This window comes from Condylura cristata, unplaced genomic scaffold (assembly GCF_000260355.1).
Source record: "Condylura cristata isolate star-nosed mole 26May11 unplaced genomic scaffold, ConCri1.0 scaffold00030, whole genome shotgun sequence".
Classification (NCBI taxonomy): domain Eukaryota; kingdom Metazoa; phylum Chordata; class Mammalia; order Eulipotyphla; family Talpidae; genus Condylura; species Condylura cristata.
This window is the reverse complement of record NW_004567131.1, coordinates 6,969,695-6,977,443: the sequence shown is the minus strand read 5'-3', so window position 1 is coordinate 6,977,443 and position 7,749 is coordinate 6,969,695. Positions and strand designations below refer to the sequence as shown.

At 35.5% G+C, this 7,749-nt stretch overlaps 1 protein-coding gene across 5 annotated transcripts in view; it reads left to right on the top strand.

Annotated features, from left to right (window-relative positions):
- The window catches only part of ZEB1 (zinc finger E-box binding homeobox 1), a 150,563-nt gene that overhangs the window by 705 nt on the left and 142,109 nt on the right, over positions 1-7,749 (top strand). The window contains exon 1 of one of the 5 annotated variants that reach the window (XM_012731282.1): positions 108-300. The exons of 3 other annotated variants lie outside the window; for them this stretch is intronic. The gene's annotated coding sequence lies outside the window, so the exon portion shown is untranslated. Of the gene's footprint in view, positions 1-107; positions 301-647; positions 719-7,749 lie in introns of those variants that run through there. One more of the 5 variants, XM_012731281.1, reaches the window with a different exon arrangement.

Sequence of the window (7,749 nt, the reverse complement as noted above, 5' to 3'; positions counted from 1 at the left end):
GCGCCGGCGGTGCGCGCCTCAGGCGGACCGGGCTCGACCGGCCGCGGTAAAGTTGTGAGCGGCCGGCCAGGCGCGTTCGCGGAACGGGGATTAGCGGAGGCGTGGGTCCCTAAGCGCCCCTCCTCTCCCCCGCCGCCGGCCACCGTGCCCTGGGCCCCCGGCCTCCGGGCACCGAGACGAGCCCCACGAGTGAGGTCCACGTCCTGTGGGGCGCCAGTGGAGGGGCCGGCGAGACGGGGCAGGAACGGCACCTACTTGCTGCTGTGGGAGATCTGTGGATGGCGGCGAGCTGGGCAGCGGGTGTGTTTGTGGAGTTGTTAACCTGGTGTTGGAGACAGGGAAGCACCACAGACAGATCCCCCACCCCGCGCTGGGTTGGGGTTCTGTGCTTACGCCTTTCTTTTTTCTCTTTCGGTTTTTGGGGAAGTTGTTACCTGGGCCGGACGCACGGAGCGCTGAAGCTGGATAATGGAGCTTGGATGGCGCTCTAGGTCGCGGGTGGAAAGAGGGTGGGGGAGGGGGCAGACGGACCGACGGACGCTCGGGTCTGCTGCTCTAGCTGCAGCTGCAGTGTTTATTGATTTGTGCTGATGCGCCGACGAAATACACAACCCTCTGGCATGAGAGTTAATTAAAAAAATAATAGCGGAGGAGGAGGAAAGAGCCGAACATGTGGTGGTTTGTTGCACAGTCGTCTTTTCCAGTTGGGAGAGATGTTGTAAGTTGATTGCATTTCTGCTTATCTCGGGGTGGATTCTGGGCTTGCTTTCCCTCTAGTTTAGCAGCGAAAGGTCTGCTGATTGTTATTGTCTGGACAGTTCCTGTGGCGAGAGGGGCGAGACTTCTCCCGGGGGCGGCGGGAGGGAGCCAGGAGAGGTCCCCCGCCTGCGCGGCCGGGTACCTGTTTGTATAATAATGGGCGGCAACGGCCCTGCCGCTGGCTGCAGCTGAGTCTATATAAGGAATTACACGTACATTTCGGACCCTGGGGCTCCTTTTGGTCCCTGCGTTATTTTTAAAACGAGTTTTTCGGAGTGAAGAAATAGATGCGCCAATAAAGGGATCGCCGTATCTTGGAAATGAGGACATATGTGTTTAAGGAAAAACTCTCGCGCACTGCTCCCGCCCCACCCCCCGCGCCAGACTCCCCTTCTCCCTCCCTTCTGGGATGCGAAACGCGAGGTTTTGTAACCTTTCCTGGCAATTTTAGATTTTGTGTGGGATTTCCTGTCTAGAAGCAAGTATGAAGATTGTAAGCTGTTTCAAGAGGTTTCCTTTCACTCGTAAACGTATTTTTATATATTTGAGTCGGCATTAAAATCACTGTTTTCATAAATCGCTTTAGTTGTTCAAATAAACATTTATGTTTTAAAGACGTCTATTAGTTATGATTGATAACTAATATTTGCTATCCTCATTGTGGAGAGCTGACTTGCTATAGCTAGGAGCGCAGCATAGGCTATTGCAATTTTAATTTCCTGTTTTAGCGTCAAATAATGTGTTCTATATTGAGCTGTTGCCGCTGTTGCTGATGTGGCTTTTATGAAAGGTAAGTTGGTTCTGAAAGGGTTGTTCGCTTGTTACCTTATTTAAAATGTTCATCGCCAGAGAAAGGGGCTTTTCTTGTTGCTGACGACATGTGTGTGACATGTGAGTCTGAACCACCCAGCGTCTGAGCAGCTGCTGTAAACATGTTTACCTGAACAGGAAAGAATGGATTTTTCTCCTAAAGATCCTGTGATATGATTATTATACTCATAAGGCATATCAACAGATGACTTAAGGGAGAAAAGCTCTCCTGAAAGGTACTTGAAATCAACAGGAAAAAGAGATTCTCGGTCGCTGCAGCAAATGGCAACTTGTGCAGGTAGAAAAAAGATGGTGTTTAGTTTTCTCCTGCATGTATGTCAGCCCCCTCCTGTCTTCTGCTTTCATTCTCAAGGGAGGGATTCATTTACCACCTTGGCTGTTAGTGTTTTTCCTTTGTGCTTAATATTAGGAAAACAGATTTGGAGCTGTTTAGCGCCAAATGCCTTGACTGCAGTATGCTTTACTCAGAAAACAAAAGGTGTTTAAGATAGCACTGTATTACTACAGGTATCTTCCATTTTCATCACTTCTGGCTCTCTCCTTTCATTTCTTTTTGTTCTCAGATGCATTTCATCCATTACTGTTAGTTACAGACATGCTATTTGATTAAGCCTTATAATTTGCAAATTTAAAAAAATGAAACTGTGCTATTGTGTTGTGGAACCGCAGGATAGGTACTGGTTAATATTTCTTAGCAACGCAATCATAATTAAGTTGCAGTTTTGAGGAGAGAATTGCTTGGAGAAATGTTAACTCTTAAATCTTTTTAATGAAGGAATACATGATGTATACAGTGGGAAATAAACATAGAGATGCTTTATGATGTTATTTATATGTAAATATTTTCATCCATTATAAAATAAGGTAAGCAGATTTTACTGCTGAACCTCCAGTAAAACATTTTAATTTTCTTTCTGGACTATATCATCAGAGTATGAATGGGAGAATCAAGTAATGTAATTTGACAAGGGTAAACTAACTGAGCAAGGTTTGGCCAAGGTATCAAACCTTGTGTAGTAACTTTATGTAATGATGTCAGTCATCTGTAAGGAGTTGCATTAGAATTGCTAAAATTGATTTTTACCATTTATAAGGTAATGCTTTGTTGTATTTTCAAAATGTGCCTTCTCATTTTCTAGTTTTGCATTCTGTTTGGTTTTTATTATTTATATGTTATGGGGGGGGGTTGTACTCTAGCTACTAATGACCATATGCTGATAAATTCACTTTAAATGGACTAGCAGGTCATTTATGTCATTTGTACCATTTCCACTTGCTATCTTTGAAAGCCACCAGTAGAGGATGCTAACAAAAATCATTATTGATATAATAGTACCATGAGTCTTTTTTATCCACTGTTGACTGGGACCTCTGCATTGATTAGGACCTTAGGTATAATTCTGTGTCTTACTGTTAAAACAGCCCTGTATACCTTAGGCATAAGTATTTTCTAGTCTGCTAAGGTTGGAAAGAAATAGGAATGTTTTAACTCAACAGTTTTATAAATTTGAAGTTTTTTAAATATTGTAATTAAGATCACCATCAGTTTAGTCTTGCTTTTGAATGGTTTTAGCATTGCTTTATTATTGTTTTTTTAAGTTTCTTATTGACAGATTTGGAGAAGAATGTATAAATGATCTGCCCATATTTGCTATGTTGCTTACTGTACTTTTCAGTCTCCTCTTTTTCTTCCTAAGATCCCTGAAAATAAATGTTTTCAGATGATTAAGGATGTAAATGGCTAACTAAAAAAATGCAATTATCAACTTGATAAAACTGTAATTATTTCACATAACTTAAATGGCTCAGTCTATACATGAGTTAGCAGACAACTAATAAGGAGTGACTAACTAGTAGGCACTCAGGTGTCAGTGACTTTGTTTTCTTTCTTATTAAGAATCAGACTCAAGTAGTGTATACATTTTAAATTTGCATATGGTGAATTAAGGAAAAGTTTGTTTTTGAGCTTTTATATGTAAAAAATCTCTACTTTGGTTGTATGTTTCTATTCAAATAATTCTTTTCAGTAGACTCTAAATATAATGACTTTTTACATAAAAGTTTTGCATAACTTAATGAATTTAGTTGTCCTTCTTGTGTCCATCTAATTATTTTTAATATGACTGTAAACTTTTAGATGCCTTTAACTAGGTCAAATATTAGACATATTTATTCTCCTAATTATTTTTATGGGGTCTCAATAAATGCATCAACACCAGTACCATAATGCAGTAGTAATACTGCTCATCTTGAATTAAGTAGGAATTACCAGAATTGTCAGGAAAAACCAGTGTGAATTTCTGATTTTAGTGTCATGATTCTTGTTTGTTTGTATTTATGCATTAATAGCTTTATATTTCCTTGAATTTGGAGTGCTCTAGTTCCTAGAAGTCAGTAGTCAGTAACTATGATTCATTTACTTTTTTAAATGAACTGAGGAACTTTACCACAAAACCTTGACATACTATTTGTAGCATGGAGAAAAACTTACAGTATCTTATAAATTGTCAACCACTTGTAAGATGATCCTTACGTAAAATAATTTTATTTCACATGCCTTACCCTACATTTGCAGTTTTAATAGCTTTGAGAAATTTCTATGAAATTGAGAATATTTTTTAAATAACAGCATTAACTATTTCTTATATTTTGTTTTATTTTGTTTCTCCCTCCCCATTTTTGCTTCATCCTGCATAAATCACTTTTAAGCATGTGATTAGAGCCAGATGTAAACACAGATACACTATCATGTGGAATTATATTGTTAGCTATTCTTAACTACCTGTATTGAGTTGCAGCAGAAAAGAAAAATCAAGCAGAATTTCTGCATTAGTGTGAAAGAGTATTTGATAAAATTGTAGATACAGCATTTGGAATTGAAAAAGAAATTTTAATCTTGCCTGTTTTATATGGAAGTGTGTGTTCATTCTAATAGAGATATAAACTAAACTAAAAAAAAATGTATTGTTGGAAGAATTCTTTAAAAAATTTAAAGTTTTAGAAAAGTTCCCAGATTAGGAAATACTAATTAATAATACTAATTAAAAGTGGTGTTTAAAATACTTTTGGAAAGCTGTATGTGGTGTATATTACTCACTAAGTAATCATTGAACTAGATGTAACTTAAAAGAAGAAAATACATGGACATCTTGTGAGATAGAAACAGTAATGTGTAATCCCACTTCAAATTTCATCTATTTTACAGGCATTGCTGTAGGAAATAATCTTTCCTTTTTGTTGGGATGATGTTTTGAGAGTTGTATTCCTTAAAAGGAAACATTCTTAGCACATCAGTCTTATCAAGGGAAAAATTTTGGTGTAGTGTAAACATGTCTAGATTTTAACCTTGATTAGGTGGGTTATGCTGCTTGTTAACCTGAACCTAGGTTGTTTAAAAATATGGCATTATACTATTTAAAGAACAAAATGTTCTCTATTAAGTAAAGTTTGCCTTAAGATTATTTTCAGAGAAAAAAATAATATTTAGAACTCACTTCATTAATTTTGTTAAACTATATTTTGAAGTATATAATTTAGTTGTAGATACCTTGAATGATTCCAAAAAGGGGAATGCAAAGAAAAAAATAAGTTCAACTTTATACTATGAAACCTTATTAGATTTTTATTTTCATTCTCTAAAAATTATTTTTCTCTTTTATTTCTTTGAACATCTTCTTGCTATTTAATATGTCATTTATATACTTATCTTACCATATACACATTTCTCCTCATAATCAACTTTATACCTTCATTGAGACTTGATACCTGACGTTTAAGGTATACATACTATGACTTTTGGTATGACAAACTGAGAAAACCTTCATCATCATCTCCTTTGCAGCAAAAGCTGCATCTGTGCTGGAATTATTAGCAACAGATGTTTTGTGACTTCTTAATTCCCATTCCTTAACTCCCTTAACTCCCACCCATATTTAAGATTAAATATGAATGAAATATTTAATATGATAATGTCTGTTTATGTTCATTTTTGTAAGAAGATTATAAGTCCTCTTCTCTAAAACACAATAATTTAAAAACTTTAGGTATTTAAATCTTCTGATTTCAGTTTTTTAGGTATCTTAAGTATTCAGTTTTCTTATAAAATGTAGCAGCATTTTTCTGTAGATATCTTAGTTATTGTTCATGGTCACCAGCATATATAATACATTCTTATCTTCTTTAATTTTAAATTCACCATATTCGTTTAATCCAGCTTTCTCAATGAATGAGTTTTTTGTTAAATTCTCTGAGCATGACTAGTTTGTTGATTAAAAAAAAATACTCATCATTCCCTTGGAAGCTTACATTTTTAATTGCAAATTTATATAGATAAACCATAAGTTTAACACTTGCAAATAGAAACTCCATAAGAAATTTTAATTTGTGTTTTCAGATGGTTAATAGTGACATGTACAATAGACTATAGTTTGTAAATTCACTGAAGCTGAGAACAACTTAACCTTGAAGGACTTGAAAGACTGAAAATCACTGTATCCCTTTAGTGTTTTCTCCTTTATACCCTATAAAACTAAGTTGCTACTCCCTCCCATTGCTACATCACTTTTTAAATTGTCTTTTGATACTCTTGTCTTTTTTTTTGGGGGGGGGGGAAGGGGTACTAGTTGGAGGAGGAAAAAAAATTATTTCATGAGTACAAAGTTAGAAAATAAATGAAAAATTTTGGTATGGTGAAATTTAGAAATCACCCAAATCTATTTTTGCAGATAAGAAGACAAATTTAAAGAGGTAACTAACCTTATCAGGTCCCTATTAGTAGTAAGTTTGAACTAAGTTATAGCTTCTCATAGCCATAAGTCCATATTCCTCTTATTAGAATATTTTGAGTGTATTTTTCAATAATAGTAACAAGCAAGAAGTAGATGCCCTAAAAACTTTATAAATTTATCATAGTCAAAACCAGAGTGTATAGTGTGAAAGACACTATTATCTCAGAAAAGGGCATTTCTAATCAAATGACACAAATCTAACAATTGATGTTACTACCACTTAAAACATTTCAAATGCAGCCAGTTTTTGCTTAGGGGCATGCTTTCATCGTTTTTGATTTAAATTTTCTTTTTCATGTCCAATCTCTGCTTCCATTCATTATATACTTCCCAACACTCATTTGCATCATATATATGTACATATATAAAGATACACACATATATAAACACTTTAGAAATCATGTAGCTAGAGGTTATAGCTCAGTGTTAAAGCATTCATGGACATGCAAAAAATTACATAGTTCTTTGTGCTTCAGGCATTTATATAACCGCCAATTTATTATGTATTTTATCTTTCTTTACTCAGTATTTTTTGCTATCTGTTCATATCATATGTCCATTTCACTACTTCTAACTGTGAAGTATTTTCATGGTTTGCATCTAGCATAAATTATTCCCCTAAAGTCGTTGAGATTGATTCCAACTGTAGATACAAATAATTCTATAATAAACAACTTTCTACATGTTGCTAATGTCTAAGGAAGAGTTTCTTTAGGGATATGTATCCATATGTGGTATTGCTGACTTAAAGGTAACTACACATAAAGTAAAAATACATTCTTCAGATTACTTTTAAATGACTAATTCATATTTTACTCTCAGCAATATATAAAAATTCCCATTTTCTCACATTTCTGATAGCTTGTGTTACACAGTAGCCCATGCTTTGCTAATTTAGCTGTTATTAAGTGGAACCTCATTGTTGCTTTAATATGTTTTTTGTTTACCAGGAAGAGTGATCTTTTCTTCATAACCTTGCTAGCCATTTGACTTCTGTGTCTGGATGTTCATATTCTTTTAATTTCCACTACTTGTTGATTTTCTAGAATTCCATGTGTATTTGAAATAGTAATCCATTGGTGGTTTTCAACATGGCTAGTGTTTCTCCAATGTGTCAGTCATTTGATGACTTTGATGATGGTGCAAGAATCCTTAAGTATAATCTATTTAAAGACATCAAAATTTTGACTTTGTGGGTAGTAAGAAGTAAGTCCTTCCTGACCCATAAAGTATAGAGGTAACTTCCTAGATTTTCTTCTATTAGTTTTGTAATTTTACCTTTTATATTTACAGCATTAATGCATCTGAAGTTTACCTTTCAAATATAGCCTTTCTTCCTTCCTTCCTTCCTTCCTTCCTTCCTTCCTTCCTT